Genomic DNA, 15,685 nt, shown 5'->3' with positions numbered 1-15,685 from the left:
GTTCTCCCACTTAAAAAGATGAGAGAGGCCTATAATTTTCATCATAGGTACACGTCAACTATGACAGACAAATTGAGATTTTTTTTCTCCAGAAAATCACATTGTAGGATTTTTAATGAATTTATTTGCAAATTATGGTGGAAAATAAGTATTTGGTCACCTACAAACAAGCAAGATTTCTGGCTCTCACAGACCTTTAACTTCTTCTTTAAGAGGCTCCTCTGTCCTCCACTCGTTACCTGTATTAATGGCACCTGTTTGAACTTGTTATCAGTATAAAAGACACCTGTCCACAACCTCAAACAGTCACACTCCAAACTCCACTATGGCCAAGACCAAAGAGCTGTCAAAGGACACCAGAAACAAAATTGTAGACCTGAACCAGGCTGGGAAGACTGAATCTGCAATAGGTAAGCAGCTTGGTTTGAAGAAATCAACTGTGGGAGCAATTATTAGGAAATGGAAGACATACAAGACCACTGATAATCTCCCTCGATCTGGGGCTCCACACAAGATCTCACCCCGTGGGGTCAAAATGATCACAAAAACGGTGAGCAAAAATCCCAGAACCACACGGGGGGACCTAGTGAATGACCTGCAGAGAGCTGGGACCAAAGTAACAAAGCCTACCATCAGTAACACACTACGCCGCCAGGGACTCAAATCCTGCAGTGCCAGACGTGTCCCCCTGCTTAAGCCAGTACATGTCCAGGCCCGTCTGAAGTTTGCTAGAGTGCATTTGGATGATCCATAAGAGGATTGGGAGAATGTCATATGGTCAGATGAAACCAAAATATAACTTTTTGGTAAAAACTCAACTCGTCGTGTTTGGAGGACAAAGAATGCTGAGTTGCATCCAAAGAACACCATACCTACTGTGAAGCATGGGGATGGAAACATCATGCTTTGGGGATGTTTTTCTGCAAAGGGACCAGGACGACTGATCTGTGTAAAGGAAAGAATGAATGTGGCCATGTATCGTGAGATTTTGAGTGAAAACCTCCTTCCATCAGCAAGGGCATTGAAGATGAAACGTGGCTGGGTCTTTCAGCATGACAATGATCCCAAACACACCGCCCGGGCAACGAAGGAGTGGCTTCGTAAGAAGCATTTCAAGGTCCTGGAGTGGCCTAGCCAGTCTCCAGATCTGAACCCCATAGAAAATCTTTGGAGGGAGTTGAAAGTCTGTGTTGCCCAGCGACAGCCCCAAAACATCATTGCTCTAGAGGAGATCTGCATGGAGGAATGGGCCAAAATACCAGCAACAGTGTGTGAAAACCTTGTGAAGACTTACAGAAAATGTTTGACCTGTGTCATTGCCAACAAAGGGTATATAACAAAGTATTGAGAAACTTTTGTTATTGACCAATACTTATTTTCCACCATAATTTGCAAATAAATTCATTAAAAATCCTACAATGTGATTTTCTGGAAATACATTTCTCATTTTGTCTGTCATAGTTGACGTGTACCTATGATGAAAATTACAGGCCTCTCTCATCTTTTTAAGTGGGAGAACTTGCACAATTGGTGGCTGACTAAATACTTTTTTCCCCCACTGTAAGTAGGCTCAAACCTTATTATAATTGAAACTTTTAAGTCCAAGTGCCTTAAAAACATGTAACACGTAGCCTAATGATTGCAAGGTGCAGCATGTGTCCAAAACATTGGAGTCTGGTCCAGTCATTCAACGCTACATGTTTCAACTTCTCCCTTAATTTTATTATACAGTACTGGAATGGCGACTTGGGAGAAATATGTGCAAGATGGAATCTTGTATCGCCTGTCCAGCTTGTTTATCATCTTCTTGAAGCTGACTGTGTAAATAGGAACCATGTCTTTGGCTTTGTGATAGTCCCCTGTAGCTCAGTTGGTAGAGCATGGCGCTTGCAATGCCAGGGTTGTAGGTTCGTTTCCCACGGGGGGCCAGTATGAAAAATGTATGCACTCACTAACTGTAAGTCGCTCAGGATAAGAGTGTCTGCTAAATGACTAAAATGTAAATGTAAAATGTGATGGCCTCAGTGATTTCTGTGTCCACAGGATGTTTTTTGTAGGGCATTACACTTGAAAACACATCCGCAATCAATTCCTGTTTAACGTAGGTGGGTGGTTGTGGCTGAGGAGCTTTGCTCCTGTCGGTCGCTTAATTTTTTACCATGCAATCGTCATAAAGTAGGGGATGGTTCTTCATCAAATTATTGAATACATTTGTCGTGTTGCCTCTTGTTGTCGCCACAATGCTGAAGCACTTTTGAACAACACTTGCATTTGGTTGACATTGGTTTGCCTGTAGCCGAAATACTGCCATGCCACTGAAGATGTGCCCTGCTTTGGCACCAAATCGACGTTCTCGTTGGAACTAGCAGGACTCATGTTTCCGACACACACTGAGGTAAAGGCACATAGTTTCTAAACCTCATACTGTACTGTCTTTGGGTAAAGCCCTTTCTCTCCTCACCAGCATCTAACTGTACACTCTAAGCGGGGCCGCTTGTGATTGGCCAGCATGTGCAGGCCATGCAGAGTGAGAGAGCCCACTTGTGATTGGTTAGCATCCTCTCGGCATGTAGAGAGAGAATGAACGGGGAGTCTAGCACATCTCATTGGAAGAGGTACCGTAGTAGTTTTTGTCCTATTAACGGAGTTTCAAAGAAAGGAGAACATCGCAGCCTCTTGCAATATGGATATTGGACATGTCAATATCACAATTTCGATCTCAATTCGATTAATCATGCAACCCTATTTTATTTTTTATTTCACCTTTATTTAACCAGGTAAGCCAGTTGAGAACAAGTTCTCATTTACAACTGCGACCTGGCCAAGATAAAGCAAAGCAGTGCGATAAAAACAACAACACAGAATTACATATGGGGTAAATGAAACATAAAGTCAAAAATACAACAGAAAATATATATACAGTGTGTGCAAATGTAGCAAGTTATGCAGGTAAGGCAATAAATAGGCCATAGTGCAAAATAAGTACAATTTAGTATTAACACTGGAATGATAGATGTGCAAGAGATGATGTGCAAATAGAGATACTGGGGTGCAAATGAGCAAAATAAATAACAATATGGGGATGAGGTAGTTGGGTGGGCTAATTTCAGATGGGCTGTGTACAGGTGCAGTGATCGGTAAGGTGCTCTGACAACTGATGCTTAAAGTTAGTGAGGGAGATAAGTGTCTCCAGCTTCAGAGATTTTTGCAGTTCGTTCCAGTCATTGGCAGCAGAGAACTGGAAGGAATGGCGGCCAAAGGAGGTGTTGGCTTTGGGGATGACCAGTGAGATATACCTGCTGGAGCGCATACTACGGGTGGGTGTTGCTATGGTGACCAATGAATTAAGATAAGGCAGGGATTTGCCTAGCAGTGATTTATAGATGACCTGAAGCCAGTGGGTTTGGCGACGAATATGTAGTGAGGACCAGCCAACAAGAGCGTACAGGTCACAGTGGTGGGTAGTATATGGGGCTTTGGTGACAAAACGGATGGCACTGTGATAGACTACATCCAATTTGCTGAGTAGAGTGTTGGAGGCTATTTTGTAATAGTGAAACACGCTGAGAAGAATTATTGTATTGGTCAAGCAGAGCGATCAATGGAGGAGGAGGAGGCAGCTTTTCTTTGGAGCACATTAAATGTAGGCCAGTGTGCAAAACATTTGTTTGCGGCAAAGTAGGATAAAGGCAGGTTTAGGGCCCTATTCAATATGTATCGCAGAAATTCAGCGGTACAGCGTGATTTAAATTGAAAGGCAATGTTCCCGCATTAGCGGAGACTGCATTCACGATAAACGCTGCAGATGTCTGCTCAATAGGAAATTACCTTTACATTTCTATCGCCCAATCTGTAACGCTTCAGCGATACAGATTGAATAGATCCCTTACTATTTGCTAGTAGCAGTAAGCTAAGAGTGACCTGCTTGGTGACAAAGGCTGTGTTTACATGGGCTGGTCTTTTAGATGGTGTGCACAACTTCCTGAGAAGTCTGATCTAATATGAGAAATCACGTGAACCAGATTTGTGTGAATCATATGAACCAGTTAAGGACTGTAGGCCATATGAATTAAATGGTAGTCTCTTATTTCACTGACTGAGTTTAGGACTAATAAATGAGGAGTAGACCTACAGTATATTCACATGACATTTTACATGGGTTTTCTTTTTCTTTCCCAGCATATTACAGTTTGTTTGGCTCATGAAGTGCTAGTAGATTGGCTAAGTTCCTTATATCCTTCATTTTCAACCAAGAGGAGAGGTGTTATATTTAGGCCTAAACTTGAGCACAATGACTAGATTCTGTGCTCTGCTATCTATTAAATCTAACTGAAGTTATCAAGGATTTAGCATAGACCATTTCACGGGTCACAGACGGCCTAATTAAACTGTTCACTGCAGCTTTCACTGGGGCTAGGGCTGTGGTAACAGCTCTGTCGCACCCTTGGTCACGAGGAAGACTGAAAAGGAGTAGGGACTTGGAAGCGAAGTAGAGGGTGGCAATTGACCGTTGAAGGTGAATTTAGATTGTCTTCCCATGGGTATCAAAAAATGTGTTGCACAAGTTAAACAGTGAAACCTAATGAAACCTTCATGTCCATTATTAGGATTACCAAATGTAATTTCTGACTCGCATGAAATAGCCTGGTAGTTGTCGACTGTACAATGCACTACAAACTGTGTGAATGATGAGCCAATGTCTAGATTCCAGAATCAGGGAAGTAGGCTATAAATCAACACAATAACTAAACAAACACCGGAGAGTTTCACATGAAGTTCCGACAGAATGTTCACACGCAGAATGTATGCTACAATGAAAATATAGCAAGCTACCAAACACGTTAAACTGCTATTTAATGACATGCTGGGTCTGTAGGATCTCGCTCTTCCTGCACTGAGCCAAGTAGTCTGACTAGCTTGCAAAGCATTTCCAGGATCTGTACACGCCCAGTGAAATGCTAGCCTACTACCTTTGCCCATCTTAGAAACTCTACTATGGAATGTGATCTGTGCTGCGATAACAGTGGGGGAAGGAAAGGGAAAGGAGGAGTTCACTTACTCATAGGTCATGTAGGCCATCACTTACAACATCTCTTAAAGCTTTAATTAAATACTAATCCCTGGTGTATACTGTATTGACTCTCATCAAATAGCAAGAGGATCCCCTCTCTTAGCACCTTTCAATCTGAAAACTGTGTTACTTAGGCTAGGCTATTTACTGATTTTTGGCATCAAGGACCATCCTGCTTCGGCTTATTAGTTAGACAAATCTAAAGGCTCTAATTTAGAAAAACGTATGATGTTGCTTGCTGAAGTAGTATGGAGAAGCAGACTTTAAGATTATAATTGGTTGACTTCTGACTGTTTGTGGGTTAGCCTTATACTAAAGGTTGAGTGAGATGGCAATTTCATTTCTTAACGTGTATTAATTGATTTTAATCAGAATCTCTTTCTTTTGTCCTCAGACTGAAGAGGGATACTGTCAGATATCTGAATGACATTCAGGCACATGGTAAGCACACTAACCTCCCTCTATAACCTATCTGAGCTAAATCTTTAAGGTTGAGTCTTTGTGTAAACAAACATTTTCATAAATGCCTGCTTGTACTATCAAAGCTGTTGCAGGCTGTTGGATTGTGAGTGAGGAATGAAGGTGGCTATAGACTATTCATGACGAACTATCCTTACCTTGCGTGGTTCCAAGCAAAAGGCAGACTTGTTGCACCCACACAATGATCTAGTGTTGTCACAATACCAGAATTTGGACTTCAATACCTGGTTTAGTATCACAATACTCAATACCAAAACGATACTCAATACCAAGATGATACAGGATACCGAGACGATACTCTATACCGAAACGATACCAGGGCAAATAAAGAAAGCTTATTAGCTCAAGTCACAGAATAACCACAGAGCTTTATTTTTTAAACATTGAACATTATTTTGATAATTGGTAGAACAACTAAAATAACAAATTGAATATCTTCTATTATATACGCAATTTCATTAAAATTTCAAAATAATTTTACTAATTACATATAAACTGTTTAAAAATGTAATTTGATACATATCAAGGTTAATTCAATCTATGGCCATAATATTGGGTCAAATGACATTCATTAGAGCTAAATAATTGAATCTATTCAATGAGTAATTTAGTTCCAAAACGACATAAAAACTTTGAAGTATTCAGCCCTCTTGACTTTTTGTTACGTTAAAGCCTTATTCTAAAATGGATTAAATTGTTTTTTCCCCTCATCAATCTACACACAATACCCCATAATGACAAAGCAAAAACAGGTTTTTAGAAATGTTTGCATATGTATTAAAAATAAAAAACGGAAATAGTACATTTACATAAGTATTCAGACCCTTTACTCAGTACTTTGTTGAAGCACCTTTGGCAGCGATAACAGCCTTGAGTCTTCTTGAGTATGACGCTACAAGCTCGGCACACCTGTATTTGGGGAGTTTCTTCCATTCTTCTCTGCAGATCCTCTCAAGCTCTCTCAGGTTGGATGGGGAGAGTCGCTGCACAGCTATTTTCAGGTCTCTCCAGAGATGTTAGATCGGGTTCAAGTCCGGGCTCTGGCTGGGCCACTCAAGGACTTTCAGAGACTTGTCCTGAAGCCACTCCTGCATTGTCTTGGCTGTGTGCTTAGGGTCATTGTCCTGTTGGAAGGTGAACCTTCGCCCCAGTCTGAGGTCCTGTGCGCTCTGGAGCAGGTTTTCATCAATGATCTCTCTGTACTTTGCGCCGTTCATCTTTCCCTCGATCCTGAGTAGTCTCCCTGCCACTGAAAAACATCCCCACAGCATGATGCTACCACCACCATGCTTCACCGTAAGGATGGTGCCAGGTTTCCTCCTGACGTGACGCTTGGCATTCAGGCCAAAGAGTTCAATCTTGGTTTCATCAGACCAGAGAATCTTGTTTCTCATGGTCTGAAAGTCCTTTAGGTGCCTTTTGGCAAACTCCAAACGGGCTGTCATGTGCCTTTTACTGAGGAGTGGCTTCCATCTGGCCACTCTACAATAAAGGCCTGATTGGTGGAGTGCTGCAGAGATGGTTGTCCTTCTGGAAGGTTCTCCCATCTCCACAGAGGAACTCTGGAGCTTGGTCACCTCCCTGACCAAGGCCATTCCCTCCCGATTGCTCAGTTTGGCCGGGCGGCCAGCTCTAGGAAGAGTCTTGGTGGTTCCAAACTTCTTCCATTTAAGAATGATAGTCCACTGTGTTCTTGGGGACCTTCAATGCTGCAGACATCTTTTGGTACCCTTTCCCAGATCTGTGCCTCGACACAATCCTGTCTCGGAGCTCTATGGACAAATCCTTCGATCTCATGGCTTGGTTTTTGTTCTGACATGCACTGTCAACTGTGGGACCTTATATAGACAGGTGTGTGCCTTTCAAAATAATGTCCAATCAATTGAATGTACCACAGGTGGACTCCAATCTAGTTGTAGAAACATCTCAAGGATGATAAATGGAAACATGCTACAATTCCCAGAATGCATTTAAACTCCCAGGGTGCAATGCTCCACCCAGGGCTGCTGGCTAGTGGCTACTGCTAGCAAGCCCAGACGAATGCAAAGTACTGTAGTCTAAATATATTGCTTGTCATAGCTAAATTATGAGCGCATTTCACGTTACCTTTGGGTTGTAATCCTATTATAATGCTTACATGAATATCATGCTGAATATATATATATATATATATATATATATATATATATATATATATATATATATATATATATATAATATATATACATGCAACAATTTCAATGATTTACAGTTCATATAAGTAAATTCAAATAAATTCAATAGGTTCTAATCTATGGATATTACATGACTGGGCAGGGGCGCAGCCATGGGTGGGCCTGGGAGGGTATACGCCCACCCACTGGGGAGCCAGGCCCAGCCAATCAGAATGAGTTTTTCCCCACAAAAGGGTTTTATTACAGACAGAAATTCTCCTCAGTTTCATCAGCTGTCTGGGTGGCTGGTCTCGGACGATCCCGTACGTGAAGAAGCCGGATGTGGAGGTCCTGGGCTGGCGTGGTTGTGAGGCCGGTTGGACATACTGCCAAATTCTCTAAAACGACGTTGGAGGCGGCCTATGGTAGAGAAATTAGTATTCAATTCTCTGGCAACAGCTCTGGTGGACATTCCTGCAGTCAGCATGCCAATTGCACGCTCCATCAAATCTTGACAGTGGCATTGTGTTGTGTGACAAAACGGCACATTTTAGAGTGGCCTTTTTATTGTCCCCAGCACAAGATGCACCTGTGTAATGATCATGCTGTTTATTCAGCTTCTTGATATGCCACACCTGTCAAGTGGATGGATTATCTTGGCAAAGGAGAAATGCTCATTAACAGGGATGTAAACAAATTTGTGCACAACATTTGAGGGAAATAAGTATTTTGTGTATGGAACATTTCTGGGATCTTTTATTTCAGCTCATGAAACATGGGACCAACACTTTACATGTTGCATTTATATTTTTATTCAGTATATGTTTGTCAATCAAAAATAATTTGAATTTAGTTGCTAGTAGAATATTACAATGCAAAATGTAATGTGTAAAATAGTTTGTCATTTTTCAACTAAACCACCCTTGCACTGCTTTGTAACACCTTTTACATAGGACGGCTTGCCCTCATCTGCTCTGTGAGTAAAGTATTACCATAGTTTGCTTCTGGAGCCAGTTTTGTCAACAAGCTGTGGGCGTGGAGGTATGATGTTTTCGTTAGAAGAAGCCATGCTGTCTGCATTTTCTCTCTCTTCTTGCTTGCTTCTCAAAAGTGGCTGGTGCTGTGTCAGCTGCAAGCGCAAGAACAGCCTGGCTAGCTACTGCCCATTGAGAAGATTCAGACAAATTACTAGAAAGACTCGATCCTCTCAATCTGTATAGGATGTTAGACGCATTTGACAGAAGTGCTGAAGGTAACAAAAATTCTAGTACCGAACCGTTTTTTATGTTCTAGTTTTTAAAAAGTACAGATGTTTCGGTATACTGTCAAATACTACAATGATCACTGTAACTTTCGCTCATTAGTGGTCTAAATGTGCTGCTTGATAAACCTGACTCTAAGGCCTGTAGATTAAAGCAGTTCTGCTATTGAAATATCTAATCCACTAGAGTGGAGCCACGTTATCAGGAGCTTAGTTTACTAAGGCTTCTATCCTGGTATGGGCCTTTTGTCATAGCCATCAAGGTAGGCTATCTGTAATGACATGGTACCATATGCAAAAAACATTTGTCTAAGGCCTAGTTACTGTTGTTTTGCAACCATTGAAACAAAGTGATTAGTGTAACATGGGCTTGTTAAGGTCTTACAATATCAGTCTGGTGCAGTGGTTGAAGTGCTTTCTTTAACATTGCCTTTGAACGGCAGAAGGCTTTACGTAGCAGTCAACAGAAATCTTTAGGCTACATACCTCATGCTTTCACACTGCAAGGGAAACAATTGTCAACTCTTCAGTTTATTTTACATGTCAGCTAGAAGTCAGATGTACTTTTTAACGACAATGTTGCAGCTAGGCCTATATGTAGCTAAGATTACTATCAACCCAGTTCGATGACACAATGAAGACATCTTCCTGCTCAGGGCCTAAAATTAACTTTTTGGTCCACCAGCCACTGTGGCAGGTAGCTAACAAAAACTACCAGCCAAAATATTATTTTTCCACTCAAATTACACCAACAAAACACAAAAAAACAGATGAGCGTGCTTTGTAATGTTTCTAAAACAATAAATGTATTACTAGTAAGAAGCACTAACTAAAATATCACAGATGAGACAAAAATGTTCACCTGCCCCTTTAAGGGCGGGAGGTTACCGTGTTAATGTGAAGAGTCATGTTTGTGCCTGTGAGATTGAGTCTGACTAGTAGCAGCGTTGTCGTCTTTTCCCTAGCAGTTGAAACTCAAACATTGAAAAACAACCTAGCTCGTGAACAAAACAATGTAAATAGCCAATAAACATAAGGACAAAGTCTCACTTCAGTAGACTTTAATTTCAACTAAATTAGCTCTTCAGGTGCGCACAGACCCCAGCTAAGCAGTGTTGCAGCCCATGGTGGGATAGGCTATATAGGATTCGTAGTTCTTTGACTTTGTGCAATTCATTTTCCAGCTATGAAACATAACGGCAGAAATACTTTGAAAACAGTTACTGCTGCATTTATTTTACTATAAATGTGATCATACTTGACTATATGTATTCACAAATGCGAGGGAAATGTTCACACTGTGGAGCCCTGACCATCCGCCAATGTGGCTGGGGAAATAGACATCTTACGCGCCATAATTTTAGGCCCTGTTCCTGCTGCAAGACAGCGGTGTGTATTTTATGAGGGCACTCAGTGAGAGGTGGATTTAATCTGGGCTAAATTAGGAAGCGTTAGCCTCTTACCTTGGGGCCCCTAGCATGTTTTTGGGATGATCTTTATAAAGCTTTGATTAAAGGGGAACTCCCCTCCAAAAACATTGCCAACTATAACCAGGTTTCCATCCAACCATTTTATGCGAGGAAGGTACGTTGGATAAATAATGTCACGACAGGCCTGATGGAAACAGCAAATTTGTCGGTAAACTTTCCAAATGTCGACAAAACAAAATACGCTAGACAAGGTTGGATCTTTTTGTGTCTGTAAAATGTATTATGTGAGAAATGTCGGTGGAAACGCTTTTATGCGCAAATATTGATATAATAACCATCATATTGAAGTAAACTTGGAGTCACCTGATATGTTGTATGGTCCTCCCACTACAACTCCGGAAAACATGCAGTTTATTATGTTACAGATAAAGTTATGATGAACTTCACAGGGTGGTGAAAGTGCACGGTGATGAGCTTGCTGCTCCTTTCCAATAAATACAGATGTTCTGTTGACATTGTAATTAAACAATATTGGGTCTGGAATGAATGTTTCAAGCCTGCTGCTGGCTAAACCAACAAGCTCTCACAGTCTCACTGCATAGTTAGACGTTTATCCACGTTTCTCCAAACGTCAAATTTCAAAGTTGCTCCAAACGTCAGATTCTGAAGGTTAAGGTTTTGGATATTACGTTTAGGCACTCATTCTGAATGGTTAAAGTAAGGGTTAAGGTTTGGGATAGGGTTAAAACAAAAAAACTAGTGTCCACCACTGGGATCAAACCTTCTGATCCAGAGTCATGGGATTACTTGATGGTAATAGCGCTCACTGTTGCCCCTAGTGGCCGGTCTTGAAGGCATTTCCCAATGTCCTCAGGACATTGATAGACGTCCAATTTCGAAGTCACTTTTGAGCGATCTGCCTGGGTTAAACAGGCCTAAATATACTCTAAAACAGGGATCATCAACTAGATTCAGCCACTGGCCGATTCTTTTCTTGAGCGGATGGTCAGGGGGCCGGAACATAATTACATAATTGACCGCAAGAAGCCCAAAAAACATAATTTCAAACCTTGCCCACATTTGTATGCGATTACATACAGTTTATTAAGTACATCCATCTTGTACCAGGTTGGACCCCTCCTCCAGAACAGCCTGAATTCTTCAGGGCATGTATTCTACAAGGTGTGGTGTTCAAACATTGATCAATTGGTATCAATGGACCTAACGTGTGCCAGGAAAACATTCCCCACACCACCGCCACCTGCCTGTACCGTTGACACCAGGCAGGATGGGCCATGGACTGGGCAAATCCTGACTCTGCCATCAGCATGACACAACAGGAACCGGGATTCTTCGGACCAGGAGCCGCTTCTTCTTGTTGTTAGCTGATAGGAGTGGAACCCGGTGTGGTCGTCTGCTGCAATAGCCCAACCAACGAGTTGTGCGTTCCCGAGATGCCGTTCTGCACACCACTGTTGTACTGCACCATTATTTGTCTGTTTGTGGCCCGCATGTTAGCTTGCATGATTCATGCCATTCTCCTTCGACCTTTCTCATCAACAAGCTGTTTTTGCCCACAGGACTGCCGCTGACTGGATGTTTTTTGTTTGTCTCGCTATTCTCTGTAAACCCTAGATACTGTTGTGTGTGAAAAGCCCAAGAGGCTGGCTGTTTCTGAGGTACTGGAACTGGCGTGCCCGGCGCCTAGCACCGACGATCATACCACGCTCTTAGGTCACTCGTTTTGCCCATTCTAACGTTCAATCGAACAGTAACTGGATGCCTGTCTGCCTTCTTTATATAGCAAGCCACGGCCACGTGACTCACTGTCTGTGTCTGTAGGAGCGAACCATTTTCATGAACGGGGTGGTACCTAATACACTGGCCACTGAGTGTTTTTCTCTCTATTATGCATGGGAATACTTTGGAACAGATTTCCAAAATTAAAATCACTTGGAGCGGATTTGCTGGTGTTTTTAGTCTTATGTCCAGCAATAAAACATCTGAAAACTTGGGGGGCCAAATAAAATCAGTTCTGCCAGTTGCGGAAACCTGCTCTAAAGATAGTGAAGATAGCTTGGCAAGTGTATGCCCTACAGACCATGCAGCGTGTATTCTGTTCCCAAATAGCCTAGATATCCAACATTATCTCATAACCCTTTAACATACAAAAGAGGATTTGACATTTTGTAGTGCTGCAGTATGTTTGTCAATTGCTTAATTTTGACCCTCTGTTTTTCTTGCAGGTTGTGAAACTGGTGGACTGTACCCTTTCAAAACATATTTGTAGTGAAAACAGACTTACTACTGTGGTAAGTAGCCTGTAGGAAGCTACAGATGTATTTCTTTATGGTCTCCGTTTTTGGCTAAATGCTGTGTAATCAGCCTTAATTTCTGGGTAGGATTTTCTCTCTTTATTGGATGGCTTTGTCTCTTTGTTCCTCAGCTCTTTGAGCATAAATGTGACAATTGTCATTGTAGTGTAGCCTAGTTACTGGGGGAAAGAAAAGCTCTATGGGTTATGGCTCTGAGCACTGTAGTGAATGGATAGTAGGCAGGATGGAGAGAGAGGGACGTAAGGTCACTCTTGCATACCTCACTCAGGCATGATCAGGTTTCATACCTCAGACCTCTATGCATTGAAGAGGCAGGGATCCTCTGCAGAACACTGTCTTGTGAAAAGCTTAATAGCTTGGTAATGTTGAATGGAGAATATTGAATAAAAAAACTTCTCACAGGTCTACACTGGCGATTTGTATGTTGATGTGGAAGCGATGTCTCTTATTAAAAGGACCTTAAATGTGCTCCTGACATTGGGATTGATATGCTAGTACGTGGTATGTGGACACCGCTTCAAATTAGTGGTTTCTGCTATTTCAGCCACCCCCATTGCTGACAGGTGTATAAAATCGAGCACACAGCCATGCAATCTCCATAGACAAACATTGGCAGTAGAATGGCCGTACTGAAGACCTCAATGACTTTCAACGTGGCACCATCATAGGATGCCACCTTTCCAACAAGTCAGTTTGTCAAATTTCTGCCCTGCTAGAGCTGCCCCGGTCAACTGTAAGTGCTGTTATTGTGAATTGGAAACGTCTAGGAGCAACAACAGCTCAGCCGCGAAGTGGTAGGCCACACAAGCTAACAGAACGGGACCGCTGAAGTGCATAGCGCTTAAAAATCGTCTGCCCTCTGCAACACTCACTAACGAGTTCCAAACTGCCTCTGGAAGCAACGTCAGCACAATAACTGTCGGGAGCTTCATGAAATTGGTTTCAATGGTCGAGCAGCCGCACATAATGCCAAGCGTTGGCTGGAGTGGTGTAAAGCTCGTTGCCATTGGACTCTGGAGTAGTGGAAACACATTCTCTGGAGTGATGAATCACGCTTCATCATCTGGCAGTCCGACGGACGAATCTGGGTTAGGCGGATACCAGGAGAACGCTACCTGCCCAAATGCATAGTGCCAACTGTAAAGTTTGATGGAGGTGGAATAATGGTCTGGTGCTGTTTTTCATGGTTCGGGCTAGGCCCCTTAGTTCCAGTGAAGGGATATCTTAACGCTTCAGCATACAATGACATTCTAGACGATTCTTTCCTTCCAACTTTGTGGCAGTTTGAGGGAGGCCCTTTCCTGTTTCAGCATGACAATGCCCCCGTGCACAAAGCGAGATCCATACAGAAATGGTTTGTTGAGATCTGTGTGGAAGAACTTGACTGGCCTGCACAGAGCCCTGACCTCGACCCCATCGAACACGTTTGGGATGAATTGGAACGCCGACTGCGAGCCAGGCCTAGACGCCCAACATCATTGCCCAACCTCACTAAAGCTCTTGTGGCTGAATGGAAGCAAGTCCCCGCAGCAATGTTCCAACATCTAGTGGAAAGCCTTCCCAGAAGAGTGGAGGCTGTTATAGCAGCAAAGGGTGGACCAACTCCATATTAATGCCCATGATTTTGGAATGAGATGTTCGATGAGCATGTGTCCACATACTTTTGGCCATGTAGTGTGTTGTTGAAGGTCTCTAATTTTTTACTTTAAAATTGGATGCAAGGGGAATCCTGTAGTTGATGAGTAGGCTAAGGATGGATGTATGAGGAAGTATAGGCTACGCACGTGTGAGAATTTGTATGGATAATAATAATAACAACCGTCATTTCCTGATGTAACAGGAAATTTGTAATCATTTAACTTTGCCGAGCGCTAAGATAAACTGATTAGCGATAAGATGAAAATAACATTTGCGTGGCACATTGGAATTAATAATGTGATTTGCATTTTTGTTGTTGTGGTCTTTTGTCTTAATCTTGGCCTAGCCACAAAATGGCTAGGCTAAAAATACAGTATGTAAGAATAGGACTAGCCTAAACTTTATTTTGAATTTTCTCAATGTTTTGAAGGCTACTATGCAATTAACTTCCAATTCCGACAGCATTATGCACGTTGGCTATGTTAAGGCCCATACTTCCTCCTTCCAGTGGTGAACATTCACCATTTCAACATATGGATTGAGTTAGTGTTGGGAAGTTGATTAGACTGTAATGTGAAAGGAGACAGCACTCCAGGGGATTACACACGTTCACCACAAAGGTACGTGATGTTACGTGATGGCAATTCAATGTACTTACATGCCAATTAGTCGTCCACTAGGGGCAATGCGAGTGCCTGTTAACACCTAGTAGTCTCACAACAAGCTAGGGCATGGTGGATGGGGTTGAGGAAGAGCTAAATCGTGAGCTACGGCTCCGAACATTGTGGGTTCAATCCCAGTGCTAGGCACATGTTTTTTTAATTTAGGCTTTTTTCTAACCTTAACTACTCAGGATGAACACCTAAACTTAACCCTCGAGGTTAGTTTCAGTTTGATTAGTGAATGACAGCACCGTCGTTGTGCAGTTGACTGGCGGCTGACAGGACGTGTTGACATATCATATTTGGTTCGACATGGGGAATCATATTTGGCTGTTTCGAAGTTCTAAATGGGGGATCACTATTTGAACATCATTCTGGAGGTTGTGTTTTGTGAAAACCAGGCTACCTATTGTCTGGTGAGTCCAGCAGTATCAGATGCAGAATGGCCTGCAGCCTGATGAATGTTGGCATGACCACTGATCCAGGAGAATAGTCTTTTGGAGAGATGGGAGCTGTAAGATGGAAATACAATTTCATACTGACCAGTCTGTTAATAAATCTATACAGGTCCAGAATCCACTTGCATAGTTTTTAAGCTCATTCAGTGAGGTTCAGTGCCCTGACAATATGATAATCTTGCAGTTTTAAGGGTCG

General features: G+C 42.3%; 1 protein-coding gene across 3 annotated transcripts in view; it reads left to right on the top strand.

Annotated features, from left to right (window-relative positions):
- LOC311130274 (F-box-like/WD repeat-containing protein TBL1XR1) overlaps nt 1–15,685 on the top strand; it is a 43,789-nt gene that overhangs the window by 3,733 nt on the left and 24,371 nt on the right. For all 3 annotated transcript variants that reach the window (XM_084162997.1, XM_084162996.1, XM_084162998.1), the window contains 2 exons: nt 5,466–5,512; nt 12,642–12,707. The gene's annotated coding sequence lies outside the window, so the exon portion shown is untranslated. The remainder of the gene's footprint in view (nt 1–5,465; nt 5,513–12,641; nt 12,708–15,685) is intronic.

This window comes from Coregonus lavaretus (genome assembly GCF_964263955.1).
Source record: "Coregonus lavaretus genome assembly, chromosome: 6".
Classification (NCBI taxonomy): domain Eukaryota; kingdom Metazoa; phylum Chordata; class Actinopteri; order Salmoniformes; family Salmonidae; genus Coregonus; species Coregonus lavaretus.
Note: the sequence above shows the minus strand (reverse complement) of the source record. Positions and strands in the feature narration are given on the sequence as shown.